Consider the following 25,870-nt stretch of genomic DNA (forward strand, 5'->3'; position numbering starts at 1 on the left):
AAAAGGTCGTAAAAAAATTTTGAAATACAGGTGATGAATCCGCTAAATATCGTCTTAAGTCATTTCTATTAAACTAATCATACTTTTTATATTTTTAACGTTAAGTTCACATTATTTTACATCTAAAACACGTGTTTACAATACATTTGGGTGAATACAAAAAATAGAAAAAAAATTTGGGAAAAAATTGGGTAAAAAATGGTGATAATTCTGCTAAATATCGTTTAAAGTCATTTGTATTGAACTAATCATACTTTTTATATTTTTATCGTTAAGTTCACATCATTTTACATCTAAAACACGTCTTTACAATACATTTGGGTGAATATAAAAGGTCGTAAAAAAATTTTGAAATACAGGTGATGAAACCGCTAAATATCGTCTTAAGTCATTTCTATTAAACTAATCATACTTTTTATATTTTTAACGTTATGTTCACATTATTTTACATCTAAAACACGTGTTTACAATACATTTGGGTGAATACAAAAAATAGAAAAAAAATTTGGTAAAAAATGGTGACAATTCCGCTAAATATCGTTTAAAGTCATTTGTATTGAACTAATCATACTTTTTATATTTTTATCGTTAAGTTCACATTATTTTACATCTAAAACACGTCTTTACAATACATTTGGGTGAATATAAAAGGTCGTAAAAAAATTTTGAAATACAGGTGATGAATCCGCTAAATATCGTCTTAAGTCATATCTATTAAACTAATCATACTTTTTATATTTTTAACGTTAAGTTCACATTATTTTACATCTAAAACACGTGTTTACAATACATTTGGGTGAATACAAAAAATAGAAAAAAAATTTGGGAAAAAATTGGGTAAAAAATGGTGATAATTCCGCTAAATATCGTTTAAAGTCATTTGTATTGAACTAATCATACTTTTTATATTTTTATCGTTAAGTTCACATTATTTTACATCTAAAACACGTATTTACAATACATTTGGGTCAATACAAAAAATAGAAAAAAAATTTGGGAAAAAATTTGGTAAAAAATGGTGATAATTCCGCTAAATATCGTTTAAAGTCATTTGTATTGAACTAATCATACTTTTTATATTTTTATTGTTAAGTTCACATTATTTTACATCTAAAAAACGTCTTTACAATACATTTGGGTGAATATAAAAGGTCGTAAAAAAATTTTGAAATACAGGTGATGAATCCGCTAAATATCGTCTTAAGTCATTTCTATTAAACTAATCATACTTTTTATATTTTTAACGTTAAGTTCACATTATTTTACATCTAAAACACGTGTTTACAATACATTTGGATGAATACAAAAAATAGAAAAAAAATTTGGGAAAAAATTGGGTAAAAAATGGTGATAATTCCGCTAAATATCGTTTAAAGTCATTTGTATTGAACTAATCATACTTTTTATATTTTTATCGTTAAGTTAACATCATTTTACATCTAAAACACGTCTTTACAATAAATTTGGGTGAATATAAAAGGTCGTAAAAAAATTTTGAAATACAGGTGATGAAACCGCTAAATATCGTCTAAAGTCATTTCTATTAAACTAATCATACTTTTTATATTTTTAACGTTAAGTTCACATTATTTTACATCTAAAACACGTGTTTACAATACATTTGGGTGAATACAAAAAATAGAAAAAAAATTTGGTAAAAAATGGTGATAATTCCGCTAAATATCGTTTAATGTCATTTGTATTGAACTAATCATACTTTTTATATTTTTATCGTTAAGTTCACATTATTTTACATCTAAAACACGTGTTTACAATACATTTGGGTGAATACAAAAAATAGAAAAAAAATTTGGGAAAAAATTGGGTAAAAAATGGTGATAATTCCGCTAAATATCGTTTAAAGTCATTTGTATTGAACTAATCATACTTTTTATATTTTTATCGTTAAGGTCACATTATTTTACATCTAAAACACGTATTTACAATACATTTGGGTGAATACAAAAAATAGAAAAAAAATTTGGGAAAAAATTTGGTAAAAAATGGTGATAATTCCGCTAAATATCGTTTAAAGTCATTTGTATTGAACTAATCATACTTTTTATATTTTTATCGTTAAGTTCACATTATTTTACATCTAAAACACGTATTTACAATACATTTGGGTGAATATAAAAGGTCGTAAAAAAATTTTGAAATACAGCTGATGAATCCGCTAAATATCGTCTTAAGTCATTTCTATTAAACTAATCATACTTTTTATATTTTTAACGTTAAGTTCACATTATTTTACATCTAAAACACGTATTTACAATACATTTGGGTGAATACAAAAAATAGAAAAAAAATTTGGGAAAAAATTGGGTAAAAAATGGTGATAATTCCGCTAAATATCGTTTAAAGTCATTTGTATTGAACTAATCATACTTTTTATATTTTTATCGTTAAGTTCACATTATTTTACATCTAAAACACGTCTTTACAATACATTTGGGTGAATATAAAAGGTCGTAAAAAAATTTTGAAATACAGGTGATGAATCCGCTAAATATCGTCTTAAGTCATTTCTATTAAACTAATCATACTTTTTATATTTTTAACGTTAAGTTCACATTATTTTACATCTAAAACACGTGTTTACAATACATTTGGATGAATACAAAAAATAGAAAAAAAATTTGGGAAAAAATTGGGTAAAAAATGGTGATAATTCCGCTAAATATCGTTTAAAGTCATTTGTATTGAACTAATCATACTTTTTATATTTTTATCGTTAAGTTCACATTATTTTACATCTAAAACACGAATTTACAATACATTTGGGTGAATACAAAAAATAGAAAAAATTTGGGAAAAAATTGGGTAAAAAATGGTGATAATTCCGCTAAATATCGTTTAAAGTCATTTGTATTGAACTAATCATACTTTTTATATTTTTATCGTTAAGTTCACATTATTTTACATCTAAAACACGTCTTTACAATACATTTGGGTGAATATAAAAGGTCGTAAAAAAATTTTGAAATACAGGTGATGAATCCGCTAAATATCGTCTTAAGTCATTTCTATTAAACTAATCATACTTTTTATATTTTTAACGTTAAGTTCACATTATTTTACATCTAAAACACGTGTTTACAATACATTTGGATGAATACAAAAAATAGAAAAAAAATTTGGTAAAAAATGGTGATAATTCCGCTAAATATCGTTTAAAGTCATTTGTATTGAACTAATCATACTTTTTATATTTTTATCGTTAAGTTCACATTATTTTACATCTAAAACACGTATTTACAATACATTTGGGTGAATACAAAAAATAGAAAAAAAATTTGGGAAAAAATTTGGTAAAAAATGGTGATAATTCCGCTAAATATCGTTTAAAGTCATTTGTATTGAACTAATCATACTTTTTATATTTTTATCGTTAAGTTCACATTATTTTACATCTAAAACACGTCTTTACAATACATTTGGGTGAATATAAAAGGTCGTAAAAAAATTTTGAAATACAGGTGATGAATCCGCTAAATATCGTCTTAAGTCATTTCTATTAAACTAATCATACTTTTTATATTTTTAACGTTAAGTTCACATTATTTTACATCTAAAACACGTGTTTACAATACATTTGGGTGAATACAAAAAATAGAAAAAAAATTTGGTAAAAAATGGTGATAATTCCGCTAAATATCGTTTAAAGTAATTTGTATTGAACTAATCATACTTTTTATATTTTTATCGTTAAGTTCACATTATTTTACATCTAAAACACGTATTTACAATACATTTGGGTGAATACAAAAAATAGAAAAAAAATTTGGGAAAAAATTTGGTAAAAAATGGTGATAATTCCGCTAAATATCGTTTAAAGTCATTTGTATTGAACTAATCATACTTTTTATATTTTTATTGTTAAGTTCACATTATTTTACATCTAAAAAACGTCTTTACAATACATTTGGTTGAATATAAAAGGTCGTAAAAAAATTTTGAAATACAGGTGATGAATCCGCTAAATATCGTCTTAAGTCATTTCTATTAAACTAATCATACTTTTTATATTTTTAACGTTAAGTTCACATTATTTTACATCTAAAACACGTGTTTACAATACATTTGGGTGAATACAAAAAATAGAAAAAAAATTTGGGAAAAAATTTGGTAAAAAATGGTGATAATTCCGCTAAATATCGTTTAAAGTCATTTGTATTGAACTAATCATACTTTTTATATTTTTATCGTTAAGTTCACATAATTTTACATCTAAAACACGTCTTTACAATACATTTGGGTGAATATAAAAGGTCGTAAAAAAATTTTGAAATACAGGTGATGAATCCGCTAAATATCGTCTTAAGTCATTTCTATTAAACTAATCATACTTTTTATATTTTTTACGTTAAGTTCACATTATTTTACATCTAAAACACGTGTTTACAATACATTTGGGTGAATACAAAAAATAGAAAAAAAATTTGGGAAAAAATTGGGTAAAAAATGGTGATAATTCCGCTAAATATCGTTTAAAGTCATTTGTATTGAACTAATCATACTTTTTATATTTTTATCGTTAAGTTCACATCATTTTACATCTAAAACACGTCTTTACAATACATTTGGGTGAATATAAAAGGTCGTAAAAAAATTTTGAAATACAGGTGATGAAACCGCTAAATATCGTCTTAAGTCATTTCTATTAAACTAATCATACTTTTTATATTTTTAACGTTAAGTTCACATTATTTTACATCTAAAACACGTGCTTACAATGCATTTGGGTGAATACAAAAAATAGAAAAAAAATTTGGGAAAAAATTGGGTAAAAAATGGTGATAATTCCGCTAAATATCGTTTAAAGTCATTTGTATTGAACTAATCATACTTTTTATATTTTTATCGTTAAGTTCACATTATTTTACATCTAAAACACGTCTTTACAATACATTTGGGTGAATACAAAAAATAGAAAAAAAATTTGGGAAAAAATTGGGTAAAAAATGGTGATAATTCCGCTAAATATCGTTTAAAGTCATTTGTATTGAACTAATCATACTTTTTATATTTTTATCGTTAAGTTCACATTATTTTACATCTAAAACACGTATTTACAATACATTTGGGTGAATACAAAAAATAGAAAAAAAATTTGGGAAAAAATTTGGTAAAAAATGGTGATAATTCCGCTAAATATCGTTTAAAGTCATTTGTATTGAACTAATCATACTTTTTATATTTTTATCGTTAAGTTCACATAATTTTACATCTAAAACGTCTTTACAATACATTTGGGTGAATATAAAAGGTCGTAAAAAAATTTTGAAATACAGGTGATGAATCCGCTAAATATCGTCTTAAGTCATTTCTATTAAACTAATCATACTTTTTATATTTTTAACGTTAAGTTCACATTATTTTACATCTAAAACACGTGTTTACAATACATTTGGGTGAATACAAAAAATAGAAAAAAAATTTGGTAAAAAATGGTGATAATTCCGCTAAATATCGTTTAAAGTCATTTGTATTGAACTAATCATACTTTTTATATTTTTATCGTTAAGTTCACATTATTTTACATCTAAAACACGTATTTACAATACATTTGGGTGAATACAAAAAATAGAAAAAAAATTTGGGAAAAAATTTGGTAAAAAATGGTGATAATTCCGCTAAATATCGTTTAAAGTCATTTGTATTGAACTAATCATACTTTTTATATTTTTATCGTTAAGTTCACATTATTTTACATCTAAAACACGTCTTTACAATACATTTGGGTGAATATAAAAGGTCGTAAAAAAATTTTGAAATAAAGGTGATGAATCCGCTAAATATCGTCTTAAGTCATTTCTATTAAACTAATCATACTTTTTATATTTTTAACGTTAAGTTCACATTATTTTACATCTAAAACACGTGTTTTCAATACATTTGGGTGAATACAAAAAATAGAAAAAAAATTTGGGAAAAAATTGGGTAAAAAATGGTGATAATTCCGCTAAATATCGTTTAAAGTCATTTGTATTGAACTAATCATACTTTTTATATTTTTATCGTTAAGTTCACATTATTTTACATCTAAAACACGTATTTACAATACATTTGGGTCAATACAAAAAATAGAAAAAAAATTTGGGAAAAAATTTGGTAAAAAATGGTGATAATTCCGCTAAATATCGTTTAAAGTCATTTGTATTGAACTAATCATACTTTTTATATTTTTATCGTTAAGTTCACATAATTTTACATCTAAAACGTCTTTACAATACATTTGGGTGAATATAAAAGGTCGTAAAAAAATTTTGAAATACAGGTGATGAATCCGCTAAATATCGTCTTAAGTCATTTCTATTAAACTAATCATACTTTTTATATTTTTAACGTTAAGTTCACATTATTTTACATCTAAAACACGTGTTTACAATACATTTGGGTGAATACAAAAAATAGAAAAAAAATTTGGTAAAAAATGGTGATAATTCCGCTAAATATCGTTTAAAGTCATTTGTATTGAACTAATCATACTTTTTATATTTTTATCGTTAAGTTCACATTATTTTACATCTAAAACACGTATTTACAATACATTTGGGTGAATACAAAAAATAGAAAAAAAATTTGGGAAAAAATTTGGTAAAAAATGGTGATAATTCCGCTAAATATCGTTTAAAGTCATTTGTATTGAACTAATCATACTTTTTATATTTTTATCGTTATGTTCACATAATTTTACATCTAAAACACGTCTTTACAATACATTTGGGTGAATATAAAAGGTCGTAAAAAAATTTTGAAATACAGGTGATGAATCCGCTAAATATCGTCTTAAGTCATTTCTATTAAACTAATCATACTTTTTATATTTTTAACGTTAAGTTCACATTATTTTACATCTAAAACACGTGTTTACAATACATTTGGGTGAATACAAAAAATAGAAAAAAAATTTGGGAAAAAATTGGGTAAAAAATGGTGATAATTCCGCTAAATATCGTTTAAAGTCATTTGTATTGAACTAATCATACTTTTTATATTTTTATCGTTAAGTTCACATCATTTTACATCTAAAACACGTCTTTACAATACATTTGGGTGAATATAAAAGGTCGTAAAAAAATTTTGAAATACAGGTGATGAAACCGCTAAATATCGTCTTAAGTCATTTCTATTAAACTAATCATACTTTTTATATTTTTAACGTTAAGTTCACATTATTTTACATCTAAAACACGTGCTTACAATACATTTGGGTGAATACAAAAAATAGAAAAAAAATTTGGTAAAAAATGGTGACAATTCCGCTAAATATCGTTTAAAGTCATTTGTATTGAACTAATCATACTTTTTATATTTTTATCGTTAAGTTCACATTATTTTACATCTAAAACACGTCTTTACAATACATTTGGGTGAATATAAAAGGTCGTAAAAAAATTTTGAAATACAGGTGATGAATCCGCTAAATATCGTCTTAAGTCATTTCTATTAAACTAATCATACTTTTTATATTTTTAACGTTAAGTTCACATTATTTTACATCTAAAACACGTATTTACAATACATTTGGGTGAATACAAAAAATAGAAAAAAAATTTGGGAAAAAATTTGGTAAAAAATGGTGATAATTCCGCTAAATATCGTTTAAAGTCATTTGTATTGAACTAATCATACTTTTTATATTTTTATCGTTAAGTTCACATAATTCTACATCTAAAACACGTCTTTACAATACATTTGGGTGAATATAAAAGGTCGTAAAAAAATTTTGAAATACAGGTGATGAATCCGCTAAATATCGTCTTAAGTCATTTCTATTAAACTAATCATACTTTTTATATTTTTAACGTTAAGTTCACATTATTTTACATCTAAAACACGTGTTTACAATACATTTGGGTGAATACAAAAAATAGAAAAAAAATTTGGGAAAAAATTGGGTAAAAAATGGTGATAATTCCGCTAAATATCGTTTAAAGTCATTTGTATTGAACTAATCATACTTTTTATATTTTTATCGTTAAGTTCACATTATTTTACATCTAAAACACGTATTTACAATACATTTGGGTGAATACAAAAAATAGAAAAAAAATTTGGGAAAAAATTTGGTAAAAAATGGTGATAATTCCGCTAAATATCGTTTAAAGTCATTTGTATTGAACTAATCATACTTTTTATATTTTTATCGTTAAGTTCACATAATTTTACATCTAAAACACGTCTTTACAATACATTTGGGTGAATATAAAAGGTCGTAAAAAAATTTTGAAATACAGGTGATGAATCCGCTAAATATCGTCTTAAGTCATTTCTATTAAACTAATCATACTTTTTATATTTTTAACGTTAAGTTCACATTATTTTACATCTAAAACACGTGTTTACAATACATTTGGGTGAATACAAAAAATAGAAAAAAAATTTGGGAAAAAATTGGGTAAAAAATGGTGATAATTCCGCTAAATATCGTTTAAAGTCATTTGTATTGAACTAATCATACTTTTTATATTTTTATCGTTAAGTTCACATCATTTTACATCTAAAACACGTCTTTACAATACATTTGGGTGAATATAAAAGGTCGTAAAAAAATTTTGAAATACAGGTGATGAAACCGCTAAATATCGTCTTAAGTCATTTCTATTAAACTAATCATACTTTTTATATTTTTAACGTTAAGTTCACATTATTTTACATCTAAAACACGTGCTTACAATACATTTGGGTGAATACAAAAAATAGAAAAAAAATTTGGGAAAAAATTGGGTAAAAAATGGTGATAATTCCGCTAAATATCGTTTAAAGTCATTTGTATTGAACTAATCATACTTTTTATATTTTTATCGTTAAGTTCACATAATTTTACATCTAAAACACGTCTTTACAATACATTTGGGTGAATATAAAAGGTCGTAAAAAAATTTTGAAATACAGGTGATGAATCCGCTAAATATCGTCTTAAGTCATTTCTATTAAACTAATCATACTTTTTATATTTTTAACGTTAAGTTCACATTATTTTACATCTAAAACACGTGTTTACAATACATTTGGGTGAATACAAAAAATAGAAAAAAAATTTGGGAAAAAATTGGGTAAAAAATGGTGATAATTCTGCTAAATATCGTTTAAAGTCATTTGTATTGAACTAATCATACTTTTTATATTTTTATCGTTAAGTTCACATCATTTTACATCTAAAACACGTCTTTACAATACATTTGGGTGAATATAAAAGGTCGTAAAAAAATTTTGAAATACAGGTGATGAAACCGCTAAATATCGTCTTAAGTCATTTCTATTAAACTAATCATACTTTTTATATTTTTAACGTTATGTTCACATTATTTTACATCTAAAACACGTGTTTACAATACATTTGGGTGAATACAAAAAATAGAAAAAAAATTTGGTAAAAAATGGTGACAATTCCGCTAAATATCGTTTAAAGTCATTTGTATTGAACTAATCATACTTTTTATATTTTTATCGTTAAGTTCACATTATTTTACATCTAAAACACGTCTTTACAATACATTTGGGTGAATATAAAAGGTCGTAAAAAAATTTTGAAATACAGGTGATGAATCCGCTAAATATCGTCTTAAGTCATATCTATTAAACTAATCATACTTTTTATATTTTTAACGTTAAGTTCACATTATTTTACATCTAAAACACGTGTTTACAATACATTTGGGTGAATACAAAAAATAGAAAAAAAATTTGGGAAAAAATTGGGTAAAAAATGGTGATAATTCCGCTAAATATCGTTTAAAGTCATTTGTATTGAACTAATCATACTTTTTATATTTTTATCGTTAAGTTCACATTATTTTACATCTAAAACACGTATTTACAATACATTTGGGTCAATACAAAAAATAGAAAAAAAATTTGGGAAAAAATTTGGTAAAAAATGGTGATAATTCCGCTAAATATCGTTTAAAGTCATTTGTATTGAACTAATCATACTTTTTATATTTTTATTGTTAAGTTCACATTATTTTACATCTAAAAAACGTCTTTACAATACATTTGGGTGAATATAAAAGGTCGTAAAAAAATTTTGAAATACAGGTGATGAATCCGCTAAATATCGTCTTAAGTCATTTCTATTAAACTAATCATACTTTTTATATTTTTAACGTTAAGTTCACATTATTTTACATCTAAAACACGTGTTTACAATACATTTGGATGAATACAAAAAATAGAAAAAAAATTTGGGAAAAAATTGGGTAAAAAATGGTGATAATTCCGCTAAATATCGTTTAAAGTCATTTGTATTGAACTAATCATACTTTTTATATTTTTATCGTTAAGTTAACATCATTTTACATCTAAAACACGTCTTTACAATAAATTTGGGTGAATATAAAAGGTCGTAAAAAAATTTTGAAATACAGGTGATGAAACCGCTAAATATCGTCTAAAGTCATTTCTATTAAACTAATCATACTTTTTATATTTTTAACGTTAAGTTCACATTATTTTACATCTAAAACACGTGTTTACAATACATTTGGGTGAATACAAAAAATAGAAAAAAAATTTGGTAAAAAATGGTGATAATTCCGCTAAATATCGTTTAATGTCATTTGTATTGAACTAATCATACTTTTTATATTTTTATCGTTAAGTTCACATTATTTTACATCTAAAACACGTGTTTACAATACATTTGGGTGAATACAAAAAATAGAAAAAAAATTTGGGAAAAAATTGGGTAAAAAATGGTGATAATTCCGCTAAATATCGTTTAAAGTCATTTGTATTGAACTAATCATACTTTTTATATTTTTATCGTTAAGGTCACATTATTTTACATCTAAAACACGTATTTACAATACATTTGGGTGAATACAAAAAATAGAAAAAAAATTTGGGAAAAAATTTGGTAAAAAATGGTGATAATTCCGCTAAATATCGTTTAAAGTCATTTGTATTGAACTAATCATACTTTTTATATTTTTATCGTTAAGTTCACATTATTTTACATCTAAAACACGTATTTACAATACATTTGGGTGAATATAAAAGGTCGTAAAAAAATTTTGAAATACAGCTGATGAATCCGCTAAATATCGTCTTAAGTCATTTCTATTAAACTAATCATACTTTTTATATTTTTAACGTTAAGTTCACATTATTTTACATCTAAAACACGTATTTACAATACATTTGGGTGAATACAAAAAATAGAAAAAAAATTTGGGAAAAAATTGGGTAAAAAATGGTGATAATTCCGCTAAATATCGTTTAAAGTCATTTGTATTGAACTAATCATACTTTTTATATTTTTATCGTTAAGTTCACATTATTTTACATCTAAAACACGTCTTTACAATACATTTGGGTGAATATAAAAGGTCGTAAAAAAATTTTGAAATACAGGTGATGAATCCGCTAAATATCGTCTTAAGTCATTTCTATTAAACTAATCATACTTTTTATATTTTTAACGTTAAGTTCACATTATTTTACATCTAAAACACGTGTTTACAATACATTTGGATGAATACAAAAAATAGAAAAAAAATTTGGGAAAAAATTGGGTAAAAAATGGTGATAATTCCGCTAAATATCGTTTAAAGTCATTTGTATTGAACTAATCATACTTTTTATATTTTTATCGTTAAGTTCACATTATTTTACATCTAAAACACGAATTTACAATACATTTGGGTGAATACAAAAAATAGAAAAAATTTGGGAAAAAATTGGGTAAAAAATGGTGATAATTCCGCTAAATATCGTTTAAAGTCATTTGTATTGAACTAATCATACTTTTTATATTTTTATCGTTAAGTTCACATTATTTTACATCTAAAACACGTCTTTACAATACATTTGGGTGAATATAAAAGGTCGTAAAAAAATTTTGAAATACAGGTGATGAATCCGCTAAATATCGTCTTAAGTCATTTCTATTAAACTAATCATACTTTTTATATTTTTAACGTTAAGTTCACATTATTTTACATCTAAAACACGTGTTTACAATACATTTGGATGAATACAAAAAATAGAAAAAAAATTTGGTAAAAAATGGTGATAATTCCGCTAAATATCGTTTAAAGTCATTTGTATTGAACTAATCATACTTTTTATATTTTTATCGTTAAGTTCACATTATTTTACATCTAAAACACGTATTTACAATACATTTGGGTGAATACAAAAAATAGAAAAAAAATTTGGGAAAAAATTTGGTAAAAAATGGTGATAATTCCGCTAAATATCGTTTAAAGTCATTTGTATTGAACTAATCATACTTTTTATATTTTTATCGTTAAGTTCACATTATTTTACATCTAAAACACGTCTTTACAATACATTTGGGTGAATATAAAAGGTCGTAAAAAAATTTTGAAATACAGGTGATGAATCCGCTAAATATCGTCTTAAGTCATTTCTATTAAACTAATCATACTTTTTATATTTTTAACGTTAAGTTCACATTATTTTACATCTAAAACACGTGTTTACAATACATTTGGGTGAATACAAAAAATAGAAAAAAAATTTGGTAAAAAATGGTGATAATTCCGCTAAATATCGTTTAAAGTAATTTGTATTGAACTAATCATACTTTTTATATTTTTATCGTTAAGTTCACATTATTTTACATCTAAAACACGTATTTACAATACATTTGGGTGAATACAAAAAATAGAAAAAAAATTTGGGAAAAAATTTGGTAAAAAATGGTGATAATTCCGCTAAATATCGTTTAAAGTCATTTGTATTGAACTAATCATACTTTTTATATTTTTATTGTTAAGTTCACATTATTTTACATCTAAAAAACGTCTTTACAATACATTTGGTTGAATATAAAAGGTCGTAAAAAAATTTTGAAATACAGGTGATGAATCCGCTAAATATCGTCTTAAGTCATTTCTATTAAACTAATCATACTTTTTATATTTTTAACGTTAAGTTCACATTATTTTACATCTAAAACACGTGTTTACAATACATTTGGGTGAATACAAAAAATAGAAAAAAAATTTGGGAAAAAATTGGGTAAAAAATGGTGATAATTCCGCTAAATATCGTCTTAAGTCATTTCTATTAAACTAATCATACTTTTTATATTTTTAACGTTAAGTTCACATTATTTTACATCTAAAACACGTGTTTACAATACATTTGGGTGAATACAAAAAATAGAAATAAAATTTGGGAAAAAATTGGGTAAAAAATGGTGATAATTCCGCTAAATATCGTTTAAAGTCATTTGTATTGAACTAATCATACTTTTTATATTTTTATCGTTAAGTTCACATTATTTTACATCTAAAACACGTCTTTACAATACATTTGGGTGAATATAAAAGGTCGTAAAAAAATTTTGAAATACAGGTGATGAATCCGCTAAATATCGTCTTAAGTCATTTCTATTAAACTAATCATACTTTTTATATTTTTAACGTTAAGTTCACATTATTTTACATCTAAAACACGTGTTTACAATACATTTGGATGAATACAAAAAATAGAAAAAAAATTTGGGAAAAAATTGGGTAAAAAATGGTGATAATTCCGCTAAATATCGTTTAAAGTCATTTGTATTGAACTAATCATACTTTTTATATTTTTATCGTTAAGTTCACATTATTTTACATCTAAAACACGTATTTACAATACATTTGGGTGAATACAAAAAATAGAAAAAAAATTTGGGAAAAAATTTGGTAAAAAATGGTGATAATTCCGCTAAATATCGTTTAAAGTCATTTGTATTGAACTAATCATACTTTTTATATTTTTATCGTTAAGTTCACATAATTTTACATCTAAAACGTCTTTACAATACATTTGGGTGAATATAAAAGGTCGTAAAAAAATTTTGAAATACAGGTGATGAATCCGCTAAATATCGTCTTAAGTCATTTCTATTAAACTAATCATACTTTTTATATTTTTAACGTTAAGTTCACATTATTTTACATCTAAAACACGTGTTTACAATACATTTGGGTGAATACAAAAAATAGAAAAAAAATTTGGGAAAAAATTGGGTAAAAAATGGTGATAATTCCGCTAAATATCGTTTAAAGTCATTTGTATTGAACTAATCATACTTTTTATATTTTTATCGTTAAGTTCACATCATTTTACATCTAAAACACGTCTTTACAATACATTTGGGTGAATATAAAAGGTCGTAAAAAAATTTTGAAATACAGGTGATGAAACCGCTAAATATCGTCTTAAGTCATTTCTATTAAACTAATCATACTTTTTATATTTTTAACGTTAAGTTCACATTATTTTACATCTAAAACACGTGTTTACAATACATTTGGGTGAATACAAAAAATAGAAAAAAAATTTGGTAAAAAATGGTGATAATTCCGCTAAATATCGTTTAAAGTCATTTGTATTGAACTAATCATACTTTTTATATTTTTATCGTTAAGTTCACATAATTTTACATCTAAAACGTCTTTACAATACATTTGGGTGAATATAAAAGGTCGTAAAAAAATTTTGAAATACAGGTGATGAAACCGCTAAATATCGTCTTAAGTCATTTCTATTAAACTAATCATACTTTTTATATTTTTAACGTTAAGTTCACATTATTTTACATCTAAAACACGTGTTTACAATACATTTGGGTGAATACAAAAAATAGAAAAAAAATTTGGTAAAAAATGGTGATAATTCCGCTAAATATCGTTTAAAGTCATTTGTATTGAACTAATCATACTTTTTATATTTTTATCGTTAAGTTCACATTATTTTACATCTAAAACACGTATTTACAATACATTTGGGTGAATACAAAAAATAGAAAAAAAATTTGGGAAAAAATTTGGTAAAAAATGGTGATAATTCCGCTAAATATCGTTTAAAGTCATTTGTATTGAACTAATCATACTTTTTATATTTTTATCGTTAAGTTCACATTATTTTACATCTAAAACACGTCTTTACAATACATTTGGGTGAATATAAAAGGTCGTAAAAAAATTTTGAAATACAGGTGATGAATCCGCTAAATATCGTCTTAAGTCATTTCTATTAAACTAATCATACTTTTTATATTTTTAACGTTAAGTTCACATTATTTTACATCTAAAACACGTGTTTACAATACATTTGGGTGAATACAAAAAATAGAAAAAAAATTTGGGAAAAAATTGGGTAAAAAATGGTGATAATTCCGCTAAATATCGTTTAAAGTCATTTGTATTGAACTAATCATACTTTTTATATTTTTATCGTTAAGTTCACATTATTTTACATCTAAAACACGTATTTACAATACATTTGGGTGAATACAAAAAATAGAAAAAAAATTTGGGAAAAAATTTGGTAAAAAATGGTGATAATTCCGCTAAATATCGTTTAAAGTCATTTGTATTGAACTAATCATACTTTTTATATTTTTATTGTTAAGTTCACATTATTTTACATCTAAAAAACGTCTTTACAATACATTTGGGTGAATATAAAAGGTCGTAAAAAAAATTTGAAATACAGGTGATGAATCCGCTAAATATCGTCTTAAGTCATTTCTATTAAACTAATCATACTTTTTATATTTTTAACGTTAAGTTCACATTATTTTACATCTAAAACACGTGTTTACAATACATTTGGATGAATACAAAAAATAGAAAAAAAATTTGGGAAAAAATTGGGTAAAAAATGGTGATAATTCCGCTAAATATCGTTTAAAGTCATTTGTATTGAACTAATCATACTTTTTATATTTTTATCGTTAAGTTCACATTATTTTACATCTAAAACACGTATTTACAATACATTTGGGTGAATACAAAAAATAGAAAAAAAATTTGGGAAAAAATTTGGTAAAAAATGGTGATAATTCCGCTAAATATCGTTTAAAGTCATTTGTATTGAACTAATCATACTTTTTATATTTTTATTGTTAAGTTCACATTATTTTACATCTAAAAAACGTCTTTACAATACATTTGGGTGAATATAAAAGGTCGTAAAAAAATTTTGAAATACAGGTGATGAATCCGCTAAATATCGTCTTAAGTCATTTCTATTAAACTAATCATACTTTTTATATTTTTAACGTTAAGTTCACATTATTTTACATCTAAAACACGTGTTTACAATACATTTGGATGAATACAAAAAATAGAAAAAAAATTTGGGAAAAAATTGGGTAAAAAATGGTGATAATTCCGCTAAATATCGTTTAAAGTCATTTGTATTGAACTAATCATACTTTTTATATTTTTATCGTTAAGTTCACATTATTTTACATCTAAAACACGTATTTACAATACATTTGGGTGAATACAAAAAATAGAAAAAAAATTTGGGAAAAAATTTGGTAAAAAATGGTGATAATTCCGCTAAATATCGTTTAAAGTCATTTGTATTGAACTAATCATACTTTTTATATTTTTATCGTTAAGTTCACATAATTTTACATCTAAAAAATCTTTACAATACATTTGGGTGAATATAAAAGGTCGTAAAAAAATTTTGAAATACAGGTGATGAATCCGCTAAATATCGTCTTAAGTCATTTCTATTAAACTAATCATACTTTTTATATTTTTAACGTTAAGTTCACATTATTTTACATCTAAAACACGTGTTTACAATACATTTGGGTGAATACAAAAAATAGAAAAAAAATTTGGGAAAAAATTGGGTAAAAAATGGTGATAATTCCGCTAAATATCGTTTAAAGTCATTTGTATTGAACTAATCATACTTTTTATATTTTTATCGTTAAGTTCACATCATTTTACATCTAAAACACGTCTTTACAATACATTTGGGTGAATATAAAAGGTCGTAAAAAAATTTTGAAATACAGGTGATGAAACCGCTAAATATCGTCTTAAGTCATTTCTATTAAACTAATCATACTTTTTATATTTTTAACGTTAAGTTCACATTATTTTACATCTAAAACACGTGTTTCCAATACATTTGGGTGAATACAAAAAATAGAAAAAAAATTTGGTAAAAAATGGTGATAATTCCGCTAAATATCGTTTAAAGTCATTTGTATTGAACTAATCATACTTTTTATATTTTTATCGTTAAGTTCACATTATTTTACATCTAAAACACGTGTTTACAATACATTTGGGTGAATACAAAAAATAGAAAAAAAATTTGGTAAAAAATGGTGATAATTCCGCTAAATATCGTTTAAAGTCATTTGTATTGAACTAATCATACTTTTTATATTTTTATCGTTAAGTTCACATAATTTTACATCTAAAACACGTATTTACAATACATTTGGGTGAATACAAAAAATAGAAAAAAAATTTGGGAAAAAATTGGGTAAAAAATGGTGATAATTCCGCTAAATATCGTTTAAAGTCATTTGTATTGAACTAATCATACTTTTTATATTTTTATCGTTAAGTTCACATTATTTTACATCTAAAACACGTCTTTACAATACATTTGGGTGAATATAAAAGGTCGTAAAAAAATTTTGAAATACAGGTGATGAATCCGCTAAATATCGTCTTAAGTCATTTCTATTAAACTAATCATACTTTTTATATTTTTAACGTTAAGTTCACATTATTTTACATCTAAAACACGTGTTTACAATACATTTGGATGAATACAAAAAATAGAAAAAAAATTTGGGAAAAAATTGGGTAAAAAATGGTGATAATTCCGCTAAATATCGTTTAAAGTCATTTGTATTGAACTAATCATACTTTTTATATTTTTATCGTTAAGTTCACATTATTTTACATCTAAAACACGTATTTACAATACATTTGGGTGAATACAAAAAATAGAAAAAAAATTTGGGAAAAAATTTGGTAAAAAATGGTGATAATTCCGCTAAATATCGTTTAAAGTCATTTGTATTGAACTAATCATACTTTTTATATTTTTATCGTTAAGTTCACATCATTTTACATCTAAAACGTCTTTACAATACATTTGGGTGAATATAAAAGGTCGTAAAAAAATTTTGAAATACAGGTGATGAATCCGCTAAATATCGTCTTAAGTCATTTCTATTAAACTAATCATACTTTTTATATTTTTAACGTTAAGTTCACATTATTTTACATCTAAAACACGTGTTTACAATACATTTGGGTGAATACAAAAAATAGAAAAAAAATTTGGGAAAAAATTGGGTAAAAAATGGTGATAATTCCGCTAAATATCGTTTAAAGTCATTTGTATTGAACTAATCATACTTTTTATATTTTTATCGTTAAGTTCACATTATTTTACATCTAAAACACGTCTTTACAATACATTTGGGTGAATATAAAAGGTCGTAAAAAAATTTTGAAATACAGGTGATGAATCCGCTAAATATCGTCTTAAGTCATTTCTATTAAACTAATCATACTTTTTATATTTTTAACGTTAAGTTCACATTATTTTACATCTAAAACACGTGTTTACAATACATTTGGATGAATACAAAAAATAGAAAAAAAATTTGGGAAAAAATTGGGTAAAAAATGGTGATAATTCCGCTAAATATCGTTTAAAGTCATTTGTATTGAACTAATCATACTTTTTATATTTTTATCGTTAAGTTCACATTATTTTACATCTAAAACACGTATTTACAATACATTTGGGTGAATACAAAAAATAGAAAAAAAATTTGGGAAAAAATTTGGTAAAAAATGGTGATAATTCCGCTAAATATCGTCTTAAGTCCTTTCTATTAAACTAATCATACTTTTTATATTTTTAACGTTAAGTTCACATTATTTTACATCTAAAACACGTGTTTACAATACATTTGGGTGAATACAAAAAATAGAAAAAAAATTTGGGAAAAAATTGGGTAAAAAATGGTGATAATTCCGCTAAATATCGTTTAAAGTCATTTGTATTGAACTAATCATACTTTTTATATTTTTATCGTTAAGTTCACATCATTTTACATCTAAAACACGTCTTTACAATACATTTGGGTGAATATAAAAGGTCGTAAAAAAATTTTGAAATACAGGTGATGAAACCGCTAAATATCGTCTTAAGTCATTTCTATTAAACTAATCATACTTTTTATATTTTTAACGTTAAGTTCACATTATTTTACATCTAAAACACGTGTTTACAATACATTTGGGTGAATACAAAAAATAGAAAAAAAATTTGGTAAAAAATGGTGATAATTCCGCTAAATATCGTTTAAAGTCATTTGTATTGAACTAATCATACTTTTTATATTTTTATCGTTAAGTTCACATAATTTTACATCTAAAACGTCTTTACAATACATTTGGGTGAATATAAAAGGTCGTAAAAAAATTTTGAAATACAGGTGATGAAACCGCTAAATATCGTCTTAAGTCATTTCTATTAAACTAATCATACTTTTTATATTTTTAACGTTAAGTTCACATTATTTTACATCTAAAACACGTGTTTACAATACATTTGGGTGAATACAAAAAATAGAAAAAAAATTTGGTAAAAAATGGTGATAATTCCGCTAAATATCGTTTAAAGTCATTTGTATTGAACTAATCATACTTTTTATATTTTTATCGTTAAGGTCACATTATTTTACATCTAAAACACGTATTTACAATACATTTGGGTGAATACAAAAAATAGAAAAAAAATTTGGTAAAAAATGGTGATAATTCCGCTAAATATCGTTTAAAGTCATTTGTATTGAACTAATCATACTTTTTATATTTTTATCGTTAAGTTCACATTATTTTACATCTAAAACACGTCTTTACAATACATTTGGGTGAATATAAAAGGTCGTAAAAAAATTTTGAAATACAGGTGATGAATCCGCTAAATATCGTCTTAAGTCATTTCTATTAAACTAATCATACTTTTTATATTTTTAACGTTAAGTTCACATTATTTTACATCTAAAACACGTGTTTACAATACATTTGGGTGAATACAAAAAATAGAAAAAAAATTTGGGAAAAAATTGGGTAAAAAATGGTGATAATTCCGCTAAATATCGTTTAAAGTCATTTGTATTGAACTAATCATACTTTTTATATTTTTATCGTTAAGTTCACATTATTTTACATCTAAAACACGTATTTACAATACATTTGGGTGAATACAAAAAATAGAAAAAAAATTTGGGAAAAAATTTGGTAAAAAATGGTGATAATTCCGCTAAATATCGTTTAAAGTCATTTGTATTGAACTAATCATACTTTTTATATTTTTATTGTTAAGTTCACATTATTTTACATCTAAAAAACGTCTTTACAATACATTTGGGTGAATATAAAAGGTCGTAAAAAAATTTTGAAATACAGGTGATGAATCCGCTAAATATCGTCTTAAGTCATTTCTATTAAACTAATCATACTTTTTATATTTTTAACGTTAAGTTCACATTATTTTACATCTAAAACACGTGTTTACAATACATTTGGATGAATACAAAAAATAGAAAAAAAATTTGGGAAAAAATTGGGTAAAAAATGGTGATAATTCCGCTAAATATCGTTTAAAGTCATTTGTATTGAACTAATCATACTTTTTATATTTTTATCGTTAAGTTCACATTATTTTACATCTAAAACACGTATTTACAATACATTTGGGTGAATACAAAAAATAGAAAAAAAATTTGGGAAAAAATTTGGTAAAAAATGGTGATAATTCCGCTAAATATCGTTTAAAGTCATTTGTATTGAACTAATCATACTTTTTATATTTTTATCGTTAAGTTCACATAATTTTACATCTAAAACGTCTTTACAATACATTTGGGTGAATATAAAAGGTCGTAAAAAAATTTTGAAATACAGGTGATGAATCCGCTAAATATCGTCTTAAGTCATTTCTATTAAACTAATCATACTTTTTATATTTTTAACGTTAAGTTCACATTATTTTACATCTAAAACACGTGTTTACAATACATTTGGGTGAATACAAAAAATAGAAAAAAAATTTGGGAAAAAATTGGGTAAAAAATGGTGATAATTCCGCTAAATATCGTTTAAAGTCATTTGTATTGAACTAATCATACTTTTTATATTTTTATCGTTAAGTTCACATCATTTTACATCTAAAACACGTCTTTACAATACATTTGGGTGAATATAAAAGGTCGTAAAAAAATTTTGAAATACAGGCGATGAAACCGCTAAATATCGTCTTAAGTCATTTCTATTAAACTAATCATACTTTTTATATTTTTAACGTTAAGTTCACATTATTTTACATCTAAAACACGTGTTTCCAATACATTTGGGTGAATACAAAAAATAGAAAAAAAATTTGGTAAAAAATGGTGATAATTCCGCTAAATATCGTTTAAAGTCATTTGTATTGAACTAATCATACTTTTTATATTTTTATCGTTAAGTTCACATTATTTTACATCTAAAACACGTGTTTACAATACATTTGGGTGAATACAAAAAATAGAAAAAAAATTTGGTAAAAAATGGTGATAATTCCGCTAAATATCGTTTAAAGTCATTTGTATTGAACTAATCATACTTTTTATATTTTTATCGTTAAGTTCACATAATTTTACATCTAAAACACGTATTTACAATACATTTGGGTGAATACAAAAAATAGAAAAAAAATTTGGGAAAAAATTTGGTAAAAAATGGTGATAATTCCGCTAAATATCATTTAAAGTCATTTGTATTGAACTAATCATACTTTTTATATATTTATCGTTAAGTTCACATAATTTTACATCTAAAACACGTCTTTACAATACATTTGGGTGAATATAAAAGGTCGTAAAAAAATTTTGAAATACAGGTGATGAATCCGCTAAATATCGTCTTAAGTCATTTCTATTAAACTAATCATACTTTTTATATTTTTAACGTTAAGTTCACATTATTTTACATCTAAAACACGTGTTTACAATACATTTGGATGAATACAAAAAATAGAAAAAAAATTTGGGAAAAAATTGGGTAAAAAATGGTGATAATTCCGCTAAATATCGTTTAAAGTCATTTGTATTGAACTAATCATACTTTTTATATTTTTATCGTTAAGTTCACATTATTTTACATCTAAAACACGTATTTACAATACATTTGGGTGAATACAAAAAATAGAAAAAAAATTTGGGAAAAAATTTGGTAAAAAATGGTGATAATTCCGCTAAATATCGTTTAAAGTCATTTGTATTGAACTAATCATACTTTTTATATTTTTATCGTTAAGTTCACATAATTTTACATCTAAAACGTCTTTACAATACATTTGGGTGAATATAAAAGGTCGTAAAAAAATTTTGAAATACAGGTGATGAATCCGCTAAATATCGTCTTAAGTCATTTCTATTAAACTAATCATACTTTTTATATTTTTAACGTTAAGTTCACATTATTTTACATCTAAAACACGTGTTTACAATACATTTGGGTGAATACAAAAAATAGAAAAAAAATTTGGGAAAAAATTTGGTAAAAAATGGTGATAATTCCGCTAAATATCGTTTAAAGTCATTTGTATTGAACTAATCATACTTTTTATATTTTTATCGTTAAGTTCACATCATTTTACATCTAAAACGTCTTTACAATACATTTGGGTGAATATAAAAGGTCGTAAAAAAATTTTGAAATACAGGTGATGAATCCGCTAAATATCGTCTTAAGTCCTTTCTATTAAACTAATCATACTTTTTATATTTTTAACGTTAAGTTCACATTATTTTACATCTAAAACACGTGTTTACAATACATTTGGGTGAATACAAAAAATAGAAAAAAAATTTGGGAAAAAATTGGGTAAAAAATGGTGATAATTCCGCTAAATATCGTTTAAAGTCATTTGTATTGAACTAATCATACTTTTTATATTTTTATCGTTAAGTTCACATCATTTTACATCTAAAACACGTCTTTACAATACATTTGGGTGAATATAAAAGGTCGTAAAAAAATTTTGAAATACAGGTGATGAAACCGCTAAATATCGTCTTAAGTCATTTCTATTAAACTAATCATACTTTTTATATTTTTAACGTTAAGTTCACATTATTTTACATCTAAAACACGTGTTTACAATACATTTGGGTGAATACAAAAAATAGAAAAAAAATTTGGTAAAAAATGGTGATAATTCCGCTAAATATCGTTTAAAGTCATTTGTATTGAACTAATCATACTTTTTATATTTTTATCGTTAAGTTCACATAATTTTACATCTAAAACGTCTTTACAATACATTTGGGTGAATATAAAAGGTCGTAAAAAAATTTTGAAATACAGGTGATGAAACCGCTAAATATCGTCTTAAGTCATTTCTATTAAACTAATCATACTTTTTATATTTTTAACGTTAAGTTCACATTATTTTACATCTAAAACACGTGTTTACAATACATTTGGGTGAATACAAAAAATAGAAAAAAAATTTGGTAAAAAATGGTGATAATTCCGCTAAATATCGTTTAAAGTCATTTGTATTGAACTAATCATACTTTTTATATTTTTATCGTTAAGGTCACATTATTTTACATCTAAAACACGTATTTACAATACATTTGGGTGAATACAAAAAATAGAAAAAAAATTTGGGAAAAAATTTGGTAAAAAATGGTGATAATTCCGCTAAATATCGTTTAAAGTCATTTGTATTGAACTAATCATACTTTTTATATTTTTATCGTTAAGTTCACATTATTTTACATCTAAAACACGTCTTTACAATACATTTGGGTGAATATAAAAGGTCGTAAAAAAATTTTGAAATACAGGTGATGAATCCGCTAAATATCGTCTTAAGTCATTTCTATTAAACTAATCATACTTTTTATATTTTTAACGTTAAGTTCACATTATTTTACATCTAAAACACGTGTTTACAATACATTTGGGTGAATACAAAAAATAGAAAAAAAATTTGGGAAAAAATTGGGTAAAAAATGGTGATAATTCCGCTAAATATCGTTTAAAGTCATTTGTATTGAACTAATCATACTTTTTATATTTTTATCGTTAAGTTCACATTATTTTACATCTAAAACACGTATTTACAATACATTTGGGTGAATACAAAAAATAGAAAAAAAATTTGGGAAAAAATTTGGTAAAAAATGGTGATAATTCCGCTAAATATCGTTTAAAGTCATTTGTATTGAACTAATCATACTTTTTATATTTTTATTGTTAAGTTCACATTATTTTACATCTAAAAAACGTCTTTACAATACATTTGGGTGAATATAAAAGGTCGTAAAAAAATTTTGAAATACAGGTGATGAATCCGCTAAATATCGTCTTAAGTCATTTCTATTAAACTAATCATACTTTTTATATTTTTAACGTTAAGTTCACATTATTTTACATCTAAAACACGTGTTTACAATACATTTGGATGAATACAAAAAATAGAAAAAAAATTTGGGAAAAAATTGGGTAAAAAATGGTGATAATTCCGCTAAATATCGTTTAAAGTCATTTGTATTGAACTAATCATACTTTTTATATTTTTATCGTTAAGTTCACATTATTTTACATCTAAAACACGTATTTACAATACATTTGGGTGAATACAAAAAATAGAAAAAAAATTTGGGAAAAAATTTGGTAAAAAATGGTGATAATTCCGCTAAATATCGTTTAAAGTCATTTGTATTGAACTAATCATACTTTTTATATTTTTATCGTTAAGTTCACATAATTTTACATCTAAAACGTCTTTACAATACATTTGGGTGAATATAAAAGGTCGTAAAAAAATTTTGAAATACAGGTGATGAATCCGCTAAATATCGTCTTAAGTCATTTCTATTAAACTAATCATACTTTTTATATTTTTAACGTTAAGTTCACATTATTTTACATCTAAAACACGTGTTTACAATACATTTGGGTGAATACAAAAAATAGAAAAAAAATTTGGGAAAAAATTGGGTAAAAAATGGTGATAATTCCGCTAAATATCGTTTAAAGTCATTTGTATTGAACTAATCATACTTTTTATATTTTTATCGTTAAGTTCACATCATTTTACATCTAAAACACGTCTTTACAATACATTTGGGTGAATATAAAAGGTCGTAAAAAAATTTTGAAATACAGGTGATGAAACCGCTAAATATCGTCTTAAGTCATTTCTATTAAACTAATCATACTTTTTATATTTTTAACGTTAAGTTCACATTATTTTACATCTAAAACACGTGTTTCCAATACATTTGGGTGAATACAAAAAATAGAAAAAAAATTTGGTAAAAAATGGTGATAATTCCGCTAAATATCGTTTAAAGTCATTTGTATTGAACTAATCATACTTTTTATATTTTTATCGTTAAGTTCACATTATTTTACATCTAAAACACGTGTTTACAATACATTTGGGTGAATACAAAAAATAGAAAAAAAATTTGGTAAAAAATGGTGATAATTCCGCTAAATATCGTTTAAAGTCATTTGTATTGAACTAATCATACTTTTTATATTTTTATCGTTAAGTTCACATAATTTTACATCTAAAACACGTATTTACAATACATTTGGGTGAATACAAAAAATAGAAAAAAAATTTGGTAAAAAATGGTGATAATTCCGCTAAATATCATTTAAAGTCATTTGTATTGAACTAATCATACTTTTTATATATTTATCGTTAAGTTCACATAATTTTACATCTAAAACACGTCTTTACAATACATTTGGGTGAATATAAAAGGTCGTAAAAAAATTTTGAAATACAGGTGATGAATCCGCTAAATATCGTCTTAAGTCATTTCTATTAAACTAATCATACTTTTTATATTTTTAACGTTAAGTTCACATTATTTTACATCTAAAACACGTGTTTACAATACATTTGGATGAATACAAAAAATAGAAAAAAAATTTGGGAAAAAATTGGGTAAAAAATGGTGATAATTCCGCTAAATATCGTTTAAAGTCATTTGTATTGAACTAATCATACTTTTTATATTTTTATCGTTAAG

This window comes from Diuraphis noxia, unplaced genomic scaffold (genome assembly GCF_037042655.1).
Source record: "Diuraphis noxia isolate RWA-SAM2 unplaced genomic scaffold, SU_Dnox_SAM2 contig0007, whole genome shotgun sequence".
Taxonomy (NCBI): Eukaryota; Metazoa; Arthropoda; class Insecta; order Hemiptera; family Aphididae; genus Diuraphis; species Diuraphis noxia.